The sequence below is a fragment of the Desmodus rotundus genome, chromosome 2 (assembly GCF_022682495.2).
Source record: "Desmodus rotundus isolate HL8 chromosome 2, HLdesRot8A.1, whole genome shotgun sequence".
Classification (NCBI taxonomy): Eukaryota; Metazoa; Chordata; class Mammalia; order Chiroptera; family Phyllostomidae; genus Desmodus; species Desmodus rotundus.
Window position 1 is genome coordinate 92,138,304 of NC_071388.1, and position 17,388 is coordinate 92,155,691.

Here is a 17,388-nt window from a genome sequence, read left to right on the forward strand (position 1 = left end):
GATGGCTGCACAGGGGGCTCTGTGTATTTTCTCAGTGCAATGGCTACACAGGGTGTTGTGTGTGTTTGCCTGGAGTTATAGCTGCACATGTTGTTGTGTGACCCTTCCCCCCATTTGATGTCTGCTTGCAGGGTCCTATGTGTATCTTTTTCCTAGTGTGATATTTGCACTCATTGCTCTGCTAATGATGGACATTTCTAGCAGTTATCTATCTACAGGGTCCTGGAGAAAGAAATGCACTAAAATCAATAAACAGTGCTAGACAGGCCCTTGTAAACATGAAATGACACCCCTGTATAAATGCCTTTTCCTACCATAGCATGTTAAAATCCAAGTGCTGTTATCTTATTGGCACTGGGATGTAATTTCTGTGGTCTCTCCATCTCTTTCATATATTTCAGTCATGGGGGGGGTCTGAGATTGCTGCTTTTACACATGAATCTATCTGATGACACTTCTCACTACATTGTCCTACACATCACCTCTTATCCTCCATCCTGACTTGCTCCGCTACAATAGCTCATATTCTGAAAGTGAATACTCCTTTTATTTACTCCTGCAGCCTCACCAAGCCCTTCCAACATCCTCTCATTCCACACACACACACACCCCTCCCTTGCCTCTCTCTAGGTCTGTATCCCTCCTGTGTGCACCAAGTGGAACTGACAAAGGGAAGAACCAATGGGGTTAAAGTCTTTTGAAACCCCTGGAATACAGATGAGCTGGGAGGCATCTGGAAACAAAACCAGACACTTGAAATCAAAGAGACAAGTAAATTACTATCCTAATCTAGGAAGAATAACTAAAGGTGTCAGTGGGGTTCCATTGATAGCACTTGGACCTGGGCCAGAATGCCAAGGGTTCAAACTCCACGCCAGCTTTGGGCTCAGGCCCAAGACTTGCCACTGCAGGGCGCAGAAGCACGTGCAGCAGTGTTAAAGGTGTCTGCCTTTTGAGGAGAGGTTAAGTCCAAATCCTTCTGCCTGTTTGTCATTATACCCCAGAGGGATGCACAGATCACCCTAGTTTCCTCTCCAGTGCCTTCTCAACAGGACAGGCTGGGGAGGAGCTAGGGCTCAGTAGCAGTATTTGCTAATATCAGTGTTTTGTACAATTAGCGAAATGCCCCCTTTCTGATGAAGCTGCTTGAAGAACTAAAGCACATGCAAGAAAATGTACTTGCCCCGTCTTCCCCAATAAAAAACCTGATATCTGTCCCAAAGATTCTTCTGTCAATGCAGACAGCTAAGTTTGGAATCCTGAAACCACGTGTCTAAATGAAAGGAAATGTTTTCATTGGAACAGCTTACATGTCTGGTACACTTGCATAAAAAGTATTGCATAGCATTTTAGAGCTAAAATTGCTATAAAATGCTTAATACAGTAAGAATAATTATGAGATTTTGCATGCACAGCTGGTATACAACTAAAGTCTCAGCAACAGATTCAATGGAGCATGGGAAAACCATTTATAAAAATTCCTGGTATGCCAGTTTAATTCACCATCAACAGCCCATCAATACTGCCTCCACTCTTTAGGTGAATAGGGAAGATATTTACCTACCAAATGCTTTATTGCGTGTTTCATGGATGTCATTTATACTCAATTCAAAGAATTCTCGTCATTACTTGGTAGTAGCAATATAAATTGTAACAGATCACAAATGACCTGAACATAAGGCTTCTCCATTGAATGAAAGACTTACAAGTATAGTAAATAATGAACCAAAAGACCAAATTATGAAGTCTACTGTAGTACTCCCCCCCCATTTTTTTACTCCCTCATTTATCTATTCTTTCACCTCTCCTTATTTCCTCTCTCCTCAAAGATTCAAATCCTTGAGTTACTTTCTGGGTACTGTGGACACCCCCTCCTCCATCCTCTGCTACAGCCAAGCTGGCCATGCCCTTCCCTGGGTAACACCCCAAACGCAGAACTCTTCCAACACTCCCTCCTCACTCAAATTATAACAGTTCTTAATTCTCCATTCCTTTCTGCTCCAGCTAATACTCACTTGCAAGGGAGCTTAAGTAATTTGGATGAACTGTTAATGGCTAGTAACAATTTAATATAGATTACTTCTTAGTAAAAAAAATGAATTTAAGAATCAATGAAAGAACCCATTTATTGTGGCCTTCTAGGCTCTATAGAAAATATCATAATAGGTGAAATAATTCCAATCAGAGCCACTGCTGGATCTTCCATTGCATTGCCTGGTCAAAGGAGGAGAAGCCACTGTGGGTACATGGGAAGCCCCAAGGGGACAATCTGAGGACACAAAGGCAACATGGTACAATATCAAATGAATTGGGCCAGAATCAGGGAACCGAAGTTTGAGTATCAATAAACTTTGCCACCACCTGTTTGAGTAAGTCATTCAGTTCCTTCAACTGAGACATGAGGCCCTTGGAATAGAAGATCTCTATGGTCCCTTCGAGCTCTGACAGGAAGGTCACGTCACATCTCCTTGACTGAAGGTCAGTTGGCTCTTCTGGTTCATGTGCTTCCACCAGTTATGAATTAGAGGCTCTGAATTAAAAGAGCTGTTATTCTACACGGAGCCATCCTAACTGATGGGGTGTTGAAGCCCATAAGTACCTTTTAAGCTCTCTGTCTACTATCTGCACACACTCCTCTTGAGTTGGCTTCTTTATGCTATATCAATATTTTCTCAGCATTTTGTTTCTGCTCATTTACCTAATTCAACAAACAACGAATGAGCACTTTCTCTATACGTATGGAACACAGCACTACTTATTGAAGATAGGGTTGAACAGGATACCATCTCTCCTCCCTAAGAGAGACAAAGGAATCTGCTTTTTGTCGATTCCATGCATAATGCACAAACACATAGGCATCTAAAACTATAAAATCAGTCTAGAAAAATAAGAGGAATTGGACTTAACCTGTGTCCAATCCAAAGTACTGTTTATCTCAAAAAAAGAATACGATAATAATTTGTATTAGAAAATTGTAGTCATTCAAATAAAGGGAATTTGTCAACATGTATTTTGAGGTGTGATTTATATTAAGGACAACAACGTGCCCTGGCTGGCGTGGCTCAGTGGTTGAGTGCTGGCCTGTGAATCAAAGGGTCGCGGGTCCAATTCCCAGTCTAGGACACATGCCTGGTCCCCAGTAGAGGGCACATGTTGATGTTTCTCTCCCTCTCTTTTTCTCTCCTTTCCCCTCTCTAAAAAATATAATAAAATTTTTTAAACAAGGACAACAATGTGGGTGGTAATAAAAATATAAAGGTAAAATAATCACTTTTGTAGAAATCCCATAAAATCCTATGATAAAATTTGTGACCCCTGTGTATAGTGTATAGGAAATTGAGAAGACAGAATATTTTTTGTTTAGTCTTATTTTCTCTGAGGATTTTGGGTTCTTATGCGTCCAAATTTTCTTTCCTGCATTAATACTAACTGCCATTTATTGAGTCCATATTAAACCCTAGGTACTTCCAATATATTATTACATGTCAGGAAAACAATTCTGCAGTGTAGATATTATTACCTCCACTTTACAGATGTGAAATCTGAGGCTCAGAGAGGTGAGATCATTTGTTAAGTATTACAGACAATACAGACAATGTGGGGAGATGGCGTATCAGCGCAGGTCTGTCTTTGTGCCACACAGCTCCATAACAATTCTGGGCTCTGCCAAATGTAACTATTTAAAAAATAAGCAATTTTGCTTGAGGGCTTTGTTAACAAAGGAAACATCCTTTATAATCTTTCTTTACATTCATTCATTGCCTTACATACAGTACAATGAAAACAAGAGATGGTTAAGATTTTTCTCAGTGGATTTGTCTTTTCATATTTATTTTAACTGAGATGAATAATTACATTTGGGGCTCTCAAAGTGAAAGTGTGCTATTTGCTATTGGAATAAGTATTTGCTATTAATTGATCAGACATGGATAAGGTGTGTTGTTACAACTATATTTGTTAAGGTATGATTTACATTGTTCTACTGCATACTACTCTGTCCTGTTTTTCATTTTCTTGTACTATGGACTTTTTGTTTTGTTTTTATGAATTTAGTCACAGTTGGTTGTGTTTTGAACTTTGTAAAAATATAATACTAAGAAAATTAAAAAAAGAAAAAGAAAATATTTTCAAAATGATGTCAAAATCAAATCTACCCCTCACTAATTTGATTTGTAGGAAATGGAGAACAAAGTATTGCAAGCAGAATGCTTTAAAATACATCCTAATTACTTCAATGTGCAAATGCATTGACTAAATTGAAGCATGCATTTAACACTTTGCACTTCAATTGTGCTTATTCATCTGAGTTCCACAGATAGCATCTCCATGGGAAAAGAGGGGATAGACTTCACTGTAAAGCCAGTCATTCCACAGTGGGTGAGGGGAAACTCTTGCTCTAAAGTTCAAGCTCACTTCTTACGTCAACTCACTTTGGACCAATACAGAAGATTATTAACGAAAATAACAGATAATTTACTGTAGTTACTCAGGTTTTCCCAAATGACCCTGTCTTCCTTCTTCTTCTTTTATACTTTCAGTGGGGTAGGGCGAGGGGGTGGGGACAGGGCAAGTCCTGGGGCTGGAGGGACCTGCAGTCAAAGCTGGGATGGAGTCTGGATTCCAAGGTTACTGAGAGCTTGGTCTAGGACTAGCTACACCAGAATCACATGAGTAGCATGTGAAAAAGACATACTTCATGGTCTCACCCCAGAGAAAATAAACTGAGTAAGTATCTCTTGAGGTGAAACCTAAACAACTACATTTTAAACGGGTTTCCCAAGTAACTCTTACGCTAAAGCTTCAAAAAGCCATGGTTTATGCACTTAAGTTCTCTAATTCTATATTCACTGAGAGCCCCTGCTGGTATATCTGTACCCTTCGTCCTAGTTGTCGAGATGCATGTGTAAATACAAGCGGCTTTCCTGGGAGCCATTAATTGTAGTAATAATAGTTCAAGGGCTTAGCCAGGCATGGTGCTATTTAATATGTAAGATCTCATCCACGGCAGGGACTATGAGGCAAGCATTATTACTATTCCCATCTTTCAGATGAGGAAATTGAGATTCAGAGAGATTTAATAACTTGTTATGGGTGTCACACTAATCATTGCAAGAGCTCTTAACAACTACATAGCCTTTACTCATAGCCTTGCAGGAAAATATGTTTTGAAAGATCTTTACTCCCAAAGATATTCATGATTTGGTAATAGCATCATTATAAAAAAAAAAAACTTGCCTAAATGCTAGTAAAATTGGTTATTAATAATACATAGGATATGAGCATTTGCATACAGGTAACTTTTTCTTCAGATTATTTTTATAGTTACTAAAATCATCTAAATTAAACTGCTAATCTCATTGGGCCATTGAACAATCATGAACTTTGCCAGAACCTGAGGTAACTAAGACAAATAGGACACAGCCTCTGCCCTCACAGGACTTGCCCTTCTGAAAAAGACATAAGCTCGTGTACAGATGGTTCTGGGTTAACCTGTAGTCAGGCGAGGCCTGAGCTGGGGAGAAAGTGGTTCATTCTCCTGGCAGAAGAGGAAAGAGAGGGTGTGGTTTGGAAATTTTCAGTTTCTCCAGCACTTCGCCATTGGCTAGTGTAAGAAATGTAGACTTTTTAAAAAACATAACACGTTTACTTACACAGTTTTGTTAGAAAAGAGGCAGACTAGGTTAATTGAATATTTTGAGCTGATAAAACTTTATCTAGTTCGTTCTTTCTGGCCTCCACCTGGGTTTCTTTTCTGGTTAAATTCTGGGTACAGAGCCAAGTAAGTTGTGATGTTTATTCATTCTTACATAGAGCAGCTGACACTCTATTCTCGAGATGGGTGCCTAATAAATTTTATCAGTAGTAGTTTGTTCCACCCAATAAAAGTGATTCTATAGTGATATTGGCTGTGCCCTTTACTTCATTTTCATGTTTCAATTACTCAAAATTCTATTATTAGATTATGAAATTTTTACATGGTGAGAAATTTAGAAGTTAAAAACAATTGAAAACATAAAAAGCATGATCTAGATTTCTTCCCTTGTGATAATCTCATATACATGTAAATGTGCTATGAGCATATTAACGTCAGACCTGACTGATGGACTAAGGAAAATGAGGTTCTGGGATGTCGAGCACAGGCTGATAACCTAAGGCAAATGTACAGGAACCTCCACTCCCCACTTCAAAAAAAAAAAAGACTCTGAAAAACACTGGGCAACAGAAACAGTATGATATGATTCAGAAAATATGTATCATAATTATTAATATGACATGACTCCTAAAATCTCTATTTTGGACATTTCAGAAGCCTAATAGGAAAAACAAAACATTTGAATTCCTTTAAGAGGTGACAAATTGTAGACATGCATTCTTAAGGTGAATTATTATCAAATTTGAATTTAATTAGGTTATTTGCTATTTGTTCTAATTTTTACTTTTTAATTCAGAGTATTTGTTTTAGAACACTTAAAAAGCTTAAGAAAAAAAATATTACTCAACTCTACCATACAGAAGTAACTGTTGTTCACATTTTAATGTTTCCTTTGATTACAATAAAATTCTTTCATTTTTCTAATTTGGGATCATGTCAGGGATACAAGCTTCTTTTGGATCAGACATCTTTAATTATATTATATTATGAACATGATATAAAAATTCTTTATTAAAAGAATTTTAGTAAAAATTCTTTAAAATATCTTTAATAACTATGTGATTAATAATTATTTAATGCAAAAATATACATGGATGTTCCATAATTTGTTTAATGATTTTTCTGTTAAAATATTTAAGGTTGTTTTTCTCTTCTTTCACTTTTGTAAATGACATTGTGATGAATACCTGAGGATATAAATCTTTGAGTTTATTTCCTACAGGTAGATTCCTAGAAGTAAAATTATTCTGCCAGAGGATACATTTTTTAAGAAAGGTTCTTGATACTATAATGCCATATACTTCACAGAATTTTATGTCAACATATACTCCCATTATCCATATTATACGAATGCAGTTTTACTGCACAATCACCAGTATTGAGAGTTGTTATTTTTAGAAATCATGTGTTTGAGTGCTAATAAGTTAAAATGCCTTTTCACATGTTTACTAGACATTTATTTTTCCTCTTTCATGATTCTTTAATAATCTTTTTAGATGTTCTACTTGAACAAACATATATCTTAGTATCTTCATATCATCTCCTTCCACTTCCTCTCTAATGCTGTCATTAGACTCTGGACTCTCCTTATTTCATCCTGAACAATGGCCTCAGGACTACCTGGTCTGTATTTCTTCCACTGTGACCCATTCTGTAGACTGCTGTCTAGCAGCACTTTTGAAAATACTGCTCTTACCACATCAGTCCTGATCATGAAACTGCAGTAGCTCCCAGTTATTCGTCTATTGGCTAAATTCAACTGCCTTACTCAGGGGAACATAAACCCCATTCTTGGACATTTCCTTGCAAATTCTGTGGAATAACTTCAGGTATTGATGTCTGAAACCTATCTGCAGTTAGGGTTATACATGTAGGTATTTATATATGAGAGGGAGAAAGGGAGACACACACACATACACACACACACTGGAAGGGGTTTTACAGAGCATCAAGCCCAACTCTTTACATTTAAAATGAAGAAACTGATTCAGAGTTCAACAAATTACCCAAGGTCATAGAACTAGCTAAATGAAGAACTGGGAGTAGAAACAAAGACTCCTGATTCCAAGTTTAGTGCCTTTTAAATAGAAAATAATAAAAATCATTTTTACAATTTAAAGATTAGAAACAGCTGGGAAGACAGTTTAATTTTTAACCTGTTTTTATGTATAAAAGATGGTTAAAATCACTCCACAAAGAAGGCTTGAGTGTTCTTATAAACACAAGTAATTTGTACTTCTTATAAATTGATCAAATATCATCAAAGTTTCCATAAAATTTGCACATCAGCAAATGACAGTTTATACTACCTTGCTTTTTTTCTTGTTAATCGCATTATTTTATTAGTCTGATTTACTAGAATAGAAGCATTGAAATTTTTATTCTAGCATGTTACAGGTCATCATTAAGGTTTTGGTTAATATCTAGTGATATTCAAGGAAAAATCAAATTTTCCTAGCAACTTCTATAAAGAATTTCCTTTGACTACAATTGAGAATTTTAAGAACTATCCTTAAAAAATAAAACAATAAGAACTACTTCAAAATGCCTCTATTTAAATAGTTAACAACATGAACTATTCTGGAAGAACACGGGCCATTAGCAATTGAATATGATACAACTATTGCTATTTAATCACTATTTCATATTCAAGAATCACAGTATTTGTCAAGTGAAAACTGAACAATAGTCACTGATGTGAGAATGGGAGTTGCCAAATATATTTATTATTTGTAGAAGTAGGGCTGGGCAGAGGGGCAAATGTGGAAATAACTATGAATGGAACTAATTTGAATAGGGGCTTACTGATTGTAAAGGGTTGGTTGACAAAGTATGTGTTTGCCTGACAAAAGTATTGACAGCAAGAGTATTTATTAAATCATATGACTATTCAATTATTTATAAAATCTAAGGTTTCAATGAATAGGTGGGTCATCCAGCAGTAGAGAGACATTCTGAAGAGATCTCAACTATGCTTTCTTTCTCTGTGTACATGTGTATGCACACAAAACAGGTCCATTCGTTTCATACAAAACAAATATTTACTGAGCACCTACTTTAGAAGGTCTCTACTAACCAAATACATGATCCAGCTCTTTGTGAGCATCCTCTCCAAAGCTGAATCATAAAAATGAATAATAACCTATACATGAGATAATATATTACTACAAAATATGAGAAATTGGGTAGAAGTCGAGGAATAAAAAAGTAGCATCCTAAATTTCTCATCTCATATAGCATACAATTTCATTAATGATGATAATTTAAGGAAACAGGCCTAAATAGTTTTTTTAAAAAATAACAGCAATCATTACTAGAAGAAAAATTATGCTTTAAGTCTTCCAAATTACTGGACTGGTAACAAACAAAACAGTCCTATATCGAGGGAGAACCAACAATGCATAAAAACACAGACACTATTAAATAAAATTTATGAAATAGAACCAGATATATTTTTACAATAGATATTAATTAATGTGTTAAAGATAAACACTGTAACATAGGTTTGAAAAGACTCCACAAAATCTAAACACAGAATTGTACTTTAAGAGCAGTGGTTTTGATACTGGAGAAAACTGAGTTCAAATCTTACTCCTGCCATTTACTAGTTATAATCTCTTTCCTAAGGGGGAATTTATTTAGCCTATTTGCTTCAATTTCCTAGTTTATAAAATGGGGATAAAAATTAGATTATAGAGAGGATTGAATAAAATAAAATCTATAAAGTTCAGTGCCTAGCCAACCAAACATTCAATAATAATAACTATTATTTATACTATTTGTTTTTAAATGATGTATCTAAATATCAGAGATGTAAAATGCAAAGAATATTGTCCAAGATACATTGTTAACTGAAAAAATTGATGTAATACAAAATAAGAAAACCAAAGAGGAAGACTGAGACTTAGAAAGAAGGTGATCATTTCTGCAAAAAAACCTAAAAGCAGCAAAGAGCGCTAAAGCCATAAGCCAGGTGAAATCTGTATCCAGAAGCACACAGAGGAGGCTGAGAGTTTAGCTCTTTGGAGTAAGCAACGGAGCCAAAAAGTTTCCATGTGAAATGGTGGACCTGAGCCCGGCTCACTACTTCAAGCAAGAGGCTGTAAAAAATTTGTTCAACCCTGCTTGAGGCAATAGCTTATATACAGCCAGAGGTTCTGGGAGGTGGGAGGATAAAAACACAATTTCATGATCTTCTTACAAGGAAGAAGCTGAAAGCTACCATTCTAAGATTTGTATTGGGACTAGAAACCCAGGAATCCAGATAGAGGCAACTGCAAAACCACTAGTGAAGAATGTAAGGAGAGGGAAGAAGGGAGGGAGGGAGAGAGAGAAAACCAAGAGACAAGGCAAAAAAAAAAAAAAGCCCATGACCAACATTAACCTGCACCCCAAAATCTAAAACATAGCAAAAAAATCTAATGTTTAGAAAAACAACCAACAAAATTAATCATTAGAACATTTACTCCAGATGAATTTGATTTCATAGCATTGCCTGACAATGACTTCAACATGAGTATGTTTACATTGCTCAGAGATAAATAAAATGTATCTATAAAAGAAATTATTAATAAAGACAAAGCAATAAGCTAAGAATAAGTGATAAAGAAGCAAACAAATCTAAAAACTGAAAAATATGTTCATTGACATAAAAATGTAATAGGTAGAATAATTTAAGATTGGGCAATTTCAAGGAGAGGATTAAGTGAGTTAGAAGTTAATATTAAGAAATTTACTCAGAATACAAATCACAGAAAGTAAAACATAATTTTTAGAAAATAAAAGAGCAGCTGAGATTGGGTAAATTGAATAGGAAACACCAATATATGTCTTATAAGAATCCCAAAAGAAAATGAAGGTAGTGACAGAGAAACAATAAAGAAAAAGAAAGTACCTGAGAATTTTCCAGAATTAGTCCTGAGATTAGACAGTATATCCTGAATTCATAACTAACCAATCAAAATAATTCAACATCTAGACATATTTCTGAAGACCTGTAAGACATCCAGGCCAAAAACTCTGAAAAGTTGCTAGAGGAAAAAGGCAGACTACCTACAAAGAGAGAAAGAAGAGACTGGTAACAGATTTCTCTTAAGAAAATATATTAGATATTAGTAATGATAAATGACAGATCAACAGTCTAAGATATATTTGAGTACTATCTTCAAATGCTGAGCAAAGTTCGCAGATAAATTGTTATTTAATATTAAAGATAAAATACAGATACTTTTAGATATACGAAATGAGTGTACCTCCCAGGCCCCTCCCTAGAGAATTACTAAAAGGTGTAATTCAACAAGAAGAAAGGAAGCCATAGACTCCAAGAACAGTGGTTGCTACAGCAGTAACTAAAATATATGAGTAATATAATTATTGATTATAAAAATCAATGGTAACCACTTCTGTATATGTTTAAAACAAATAGGTAAAACTAAACCTTCATTCAAAAGTTATATAATAAGATTGATAATTAGTAAGTAGATAAAGCTTGCTAGGCACCCTTTTTTTCTTCCATTAAAGAGAAAGCCAGAAATACTACAAAAGGAATTTTAATTTTTATTAGAAAAACATGTAGTTAGGTATGAATATAAAAATATTAGCATGATCACTACAGAAACAGCTAAATCACTATAGATTTTAAGTCCAGCAGTAAAATCCATTACCAGGTCACAAAAAATAGCTCAAAAAATTTTTTTCACTTAAAACGATATAAAAAAATCCTATCATAATGCAATTAAATTCAGAATAGGTAATAGATATAGAGCAAATATGTATTTAGGAAGTGAGAACACACATACTTCTAAATAACTCAAGGGGTAAATATGAATCAAAACAGACACTATAAAATACTTAAAACTGAACAAGACTATGTATTAAAACATATTATGCAGCTGATCAGAAACTTGAAGAATTTAGAGATTAAAATTCATTAAAAAAATAAGAAAGTATTGAACTTAAATGAGTAATAATTCAACTCAGTAACTTGGGGGATATGGTCTAAACTGAAAGGAAGTAGAATGAACAATGTTGATAAAAGCAGAAAGTAATGCTATCGAATACAAAGACATAATAAAGTAGATAAGCAAAGTCAAAAGCTAGATTTTGAAAGAAGCAAATAAAACAGAATAATGTCTAACAACTAGTAAAGGAAGAGAAAAGGCTCAGATGAATAATATTAGGAATAAGAGGGCATCAATAGAGATAAAATAAAAAATCATCAACCATTATAAACAATTTTATGCCAATAAATGTGAAAGTGCAGATTAACTGTTAATTGTACACTTTTCTAGAACAAACAAACAAACAACAAACTTTCCCAAAATTGACTTAAGAAGAAACAAACCAATAACCATGGAAACAGTTGAACTGATAATCAAAATCTACCCTATACTACCTATCCCCTACTGATAGACAATGTCAGGTCCAAATGATTTTAGAGGCAAGTTTAACCAAATCTTTAAAATAGACAATCCTTATAATATAAAAACAGTTTCACAGATAGAAAAAAAAAAGGAATGCCCCTCAACTTATTTTATGAGGCTGGAACTACCATGATACCACAACTCTACAGTAACAGTTTAAAAAGAAAAATTAAAAAACTAATCCCCCATGCAAAAACACTACAGAAAGTATCAGCAAATTAAACTCCACAGTGTATTAAAAAACACACCAAGATCGAGTAAATTTTTCTCTGAAATGTAAGATATGCTTAGTATCAGGAAATGTATTAATATTATATAAAGTATTAACATATAAATGGGAAATCTTATTATATTGTTGATGCACAAAATATATTAGATATTATGATAAAAATGGTAGCAAATTATAAATAGAGGTTGAAAATCTCCTTAAGGCAATAATTTTGATTTATGAAAATCCTTAAGCAAATATCACATTTCTAAAACATTTTATTAAAGTATGAAACAGAACAGATATTCCTAGTATCACAGTTTCTATTCAACACTATAAAGAGGTCTTATTAATGCAATATGACAGGAAAAAGAAATTGAGCATTTAAGAAATGAAATTTAAGAGAAAAATGTGTCATTATTTATTGATTGTATATGTGTGTATGAAGAAAACTTAAGAGAATTTCCAGTGTAGCCATTAAAACTAATAAGAACATTTGGAAAAGCTGCTGAATATTCAACAATGATAACCAATAAATAATGAAATAAAAAAAGACTATACATAAAAGCAACAAAATCTAATTTACATAAGAAGACATCTAACAAAATAGATTCAAGCAATACCTGTATGGTGAGAACTACAAAACATTATTAAGGAGCATAAAAGAAGACCTGATTAAGTAGAGGAGTGTTAATGGGCAGAAAGACAGAATGTCATAAAAACTGTCAATTCTCCCCCAGATTACTCTCTAGAGTATTACTCTCCTGAAAATTACAAGTAAAATTCAGCAGAGCTTTTACCAAATGACTAGCTAACCCTAAACTTCATTCTGAATAACAAAAGGCCAAGAGGAGCCAAGAGAACTTGCAAGAAAACAATGTACAGACATTTACCTCATCAAATAACAAGAATATTATAAAGCTATGGTAATTGAGGCACGAGGGTGTTAGTACAAGATTAGAGAAACAGTCCACTGGATGAAATGAAGATCCTAAAAACAGATTTGATGTAGGGGAAATATGGCATTACAAATTAGTGGCAAGGGTGACTAATTTGTTAAATGGTGCTGGAATAAGGTTATCCACATGAAAAAGAATTAAAATAGGGGTCATATAAGATTCCATATACAAAACAAATGCCAAGAAGATTACAGATCTAGAAAGGCAAAACTTTAAAACTGTTAGAACAAAATACAGAAAGGTTTCATAATGACCTTATCATATGAAAGGATTTCTTAAATGACATAAAAGGACACATAATAAAGAAAAATACCACTAAATTTAATTGCACTAAAATTAGAAACTCTTAAAAATAAATGCTAGGATAGACTCAGTTAAAAGAGGAACTACAAACTGGGAAGAGATACTGTATTCTACATTGCCCAAAGGAAGGGAATCCAAAATATTATAACAGCAACCAAAACCCAAACCAAAAGCCATCCAAACAAAGAACAATAGCAAAAAAAAAAATAATCCAACAGAGAGATGGGCAAGGGTACAAATAAGCAACACACATGAGCAAATCCCAATGGATTATAAGTGAAAAAAACTTTTCAGTGAGATATTATTTAATACCTGTCTGGCTGACATAGATTTAAAAAGTCTTCCCCTTCCAAATATTGTGAAACATACGGAGAAGCTCTTATAGATTGTGCATGTGAACATATATTGGTATTATCACTTTGGGGAGACATTTTACAATCCCTAGTAAAGTTGGAAATGCATTATTTCTTACAGTTTAGCAATTCCTCTCTATGTTTAAACATGCATAAAAATGTTAACTGCAGTATTATTTGTGAAGGGGAAACACTGGAAATAATGTCTAACAATGAGAGACTCAATAAATAAATTTTAATTTTGTGTTCAGTGGGATGCATTTTGTATAAGCCATAGTATATGGCTTATGTAAAATTATTCTTGATGATAGAAGCCAGAATGGTTTTACTTGTTTTCAACCTTTTGTTAAAGCTTTAGAGAATATCACCTGTGAGGGCACACCTTCCTATGTATGATGAATGTTTTATATCTTGTATTAGATGTCATATGAATATACACTTACATAAAAGTTCATCAGGCTATACACTTAATTTGTGCACTTCACTGTCTGTGACTTATAATGGAAAAATAAAAGATAAAAACAGGTTCAGAAATAAATGTTCCAAATTAATTAAGATTTGTTTTACCTGGGTGCTGAATTCTTGCATTTTCACATTACTCTTTTATGTGTTTGAAATATTTTAAATGAAAAGAATTGATAAGACAAAGACTACTGGTTTTCCTAACTAGAATTAATCAAGGTAAAAGAAAGCACTAGGGTCATCTTCTCATTACTGTCCCTGACAACAGATTTCAATATTCCAGGGATCAATAAGCCCTTCATAGTCAAATATACTTAAAAATCGATCATTTTGTTGAATCAAAAGCAAAACTCAATTCATTTCTTGACTACCCGTGTAACCTAGGCTATCTTAAGTGAGTGACCAGCAGAATACATTGTTGATACAAAGCTGCCAATGCACAAGGAACCTCCGTCCATTTAGATTGTTCAACCCAAGAAGTGGGGAGTGCTCAACAGGTGGTTTGGCATCGATACGGCTATTTGTTCATGGGCTCACCTCTGGTTTCAGAAAAGAAAAAGAGACGATACCTTTTCTATGCAGTATTTCAAGTCGACCATATGGAAAGCAAGGTTTTATTCCAGCCAATTCTCTCTCTCTCAAAACGTGGAGGAAAAGAGCCAGTCACTGCTACTCTCGCCACCAGCCACGGTGCAGATGTTTGGAAAATGCGAAAATGGAGAAATGAAACAAAGAGAAAACCCTCAAAAATAAGTTTTGCATAAATGAAAAATAAAGTATATAATTATCATAGCTACAAAAAGGTAAATGCATTTTTTATTTATCCCCTTGTGTTAAACTAAAAGAACCAAAACAAACAAAACCATTGATGTTTTGACTTAATCAGTGTTTTGTTGAAACTGACAATTATGAGAACCAACCAAAACACTGCTAAAAGTGGGAATAAAGAACAGGTTTCTTTTAATCTAATAAAAGGTATTTTATCTCCAAGAAGGTTAGAGTATGACCTACTTAAAGAGTACTCACTAAAGGAACAGACCCATTTGAAAACGTATGTTTTCAGGTGTCTAAATGGGAATGGAGTGTTTCTTTGAAATCTTGTAAAACAAAAAAAAATTAGTTGAAATTACTACAATTCCTTACACGACTCAGATAAAATACAGCTTAGAAAAAAATGTCTCCAAACTGTTCAAGTATATATCCCTTAGCCAGTACACAGCCCCAGTTATTACAAAGCAAATATCCTATTTGATTTAAGCACAGCAGTGTAAATTATTCAAATAATAAGATTGACCTTGTTTAAAGGAAAGTTTTAAACTGATAAGAACAGATACTACACTTGATCTTAGCCAAAAGGCCGAGAAGCGATAAAAGGAAAGTTTTAAACAATATAATGTAATTTCTGAGAGTGTTGTCTGACTTGAAAGTTGGCTCTTGATTAGGCCCAGCTCTGCCACAATCCTGCTGTGTATCTTGTCTTACGTCATCAAACCTCTTTTGTTCTTGGTACCCTTGTCGCTGAAGTGGGAGTGTGACATAAAGTCACAGCCCTGTCATCAAGTTCCTTTCGTGCCCTAAGGATCTAATGAAATTACTCCAGCATAAGAATTTTTCTTTCCTTCCTTCCTTTGGTACTTTCTTAAAATAAATAGCCAAATAAATGTTCAAATAAGTAAATGTATATTAAAAACACATACACAGACACTAATCAGCCATCCCTCTAAATAGGAAGAGAGAACATTTTTGTTGTTGTCATTATCTATTCCCTAATGTGTATTTAAAAAGAGGGTTCCCATAAAAAAGATTTTTATTTTTTTTTCTGATTCAAAAAATAGCTTATCATGTCTTTGCCATTTAAGTTCTATTAAAAAATAAAACACAAAATCATTATAGAAATCCTAGTAGGAACTTTCAAAAGAAAGAGGACATTAAAACTTTATTTAAAATTCAAATCATTTGTTTCTATGTTTTCTTTTACAGTAATACAAGTGTCACCTCAAACTACTTTCACTTCCTTTTTCAGGAACAATATACTGAGCTGTGTCAAACATTGGACCCTCTTCTCATAGCCTTCCCACCTGTCTTCTGAGGGAACAAAGCTGAGGTGTAGATTACAGCATGAGATATTTGGGACAGGAGTAAAACATTTCATCTAGGAGGCAGTAGTGTAGTCAATTTGCCAAATATACAAGAAAGTTAAGCCCCATCACTATTTTGGCAAGAAGTTTGGATTCTCATGGAGGAACAATGATAATCATTTTTGCACAAGACTTTAAAAAATGAAAGCACCTAGGGCAACAGCCAGAAAATGTCTGAGAATGCAAGTGTTTCCCGTCAGTATTTAAACCAGATAAGACACTATCAATGTACCCTTAACGAAGGGTCTAAAAAGAATACAGGGCACCTGACACCTTGGTGAATAAGAGAAGCTCAGCTTTATGAAAAGGCCACAGTCTTAGGGCAAATACTCCACTGTTCCCAGGGTGGAGATACCTGTGGCACCAGCAGGGGCAGAGCACTCAAGCAACCGGCAAGGCTCTGGTTACAGGCTCCAGCTCAGCTCTGCATGCTGATAGGGCCGACACCCACCGGGTCTGCACACTCTGGGGACACCAAGGGTGGGTGCCCCAGGGGAGGAAGGCTCCTTGAACGGAAAGACAGGAGTCAGCAGTTGCACAGTGTATGAGCACTCCCTGCTGGCCACTGAGGTTGAGGATGAACCTGTGTTGTCTCAGGTGGTGGAGAACATTTCTGTGAGGAGGCTAAAGGACACACCTAGCTCCTCAGGGATAGAAGTGTGGTTCTGATTAGTTTAAGAGAGTTCCAGATGTTATGCCAAATGAGTAGGAGGTAAGGAGAGGCTACTGATAGGAGGAACTCCAAGAACGGGCAAAAACTATGTGTAAAGCTGGTATATGATTTTCATTAATGTTTCCAGCTATTAAAATTCTATAAAGCCTATATATAGGCCTGTGTGGACATGTGTGTGTGGGGAGGAGGAGATGCAGAAAGAAATGAATTTCTGTTC

At 34.8% G+C, this 17,388-nt stretch overlaps 1 protein-coding gene and 1 pseudogene across 32 annotated transcripts in view; both read right to left on the reverse strand.

Annotated features, from left to right (window-relative positions):
• The window catches only part of ZBTB20 (zinc finger and BTB domain containing 20), an 830,054-nt gene that overhangs the window by 252,325 nt on the left and 560,341 nt on the right, over window positions 1-17,388 (reverse strand). For 22 of the 32 annotated variants that reach the window (XM_071220624.1, XM_053918396.1, XM_053918372.1 and 19 more), the window contains one exon: window positions 14,930-15,029. The exons of the other annotated variants lie outside the window; for them this stretch is intronic. The gene's annotated coding sequence lies outside the window, so the exon portion shown is untranslated. The remainder of the gene's footprint in view (window positions 1-14,929; window positions 15,030-17,388) is intronic. 32 annotated transcript variants of the gene reach the window in all.
• LOC112320740 (U2 spliceosomal RNA) lies at window positions 15,608-15,729 on the reverse strand (annotated as a pseudogene).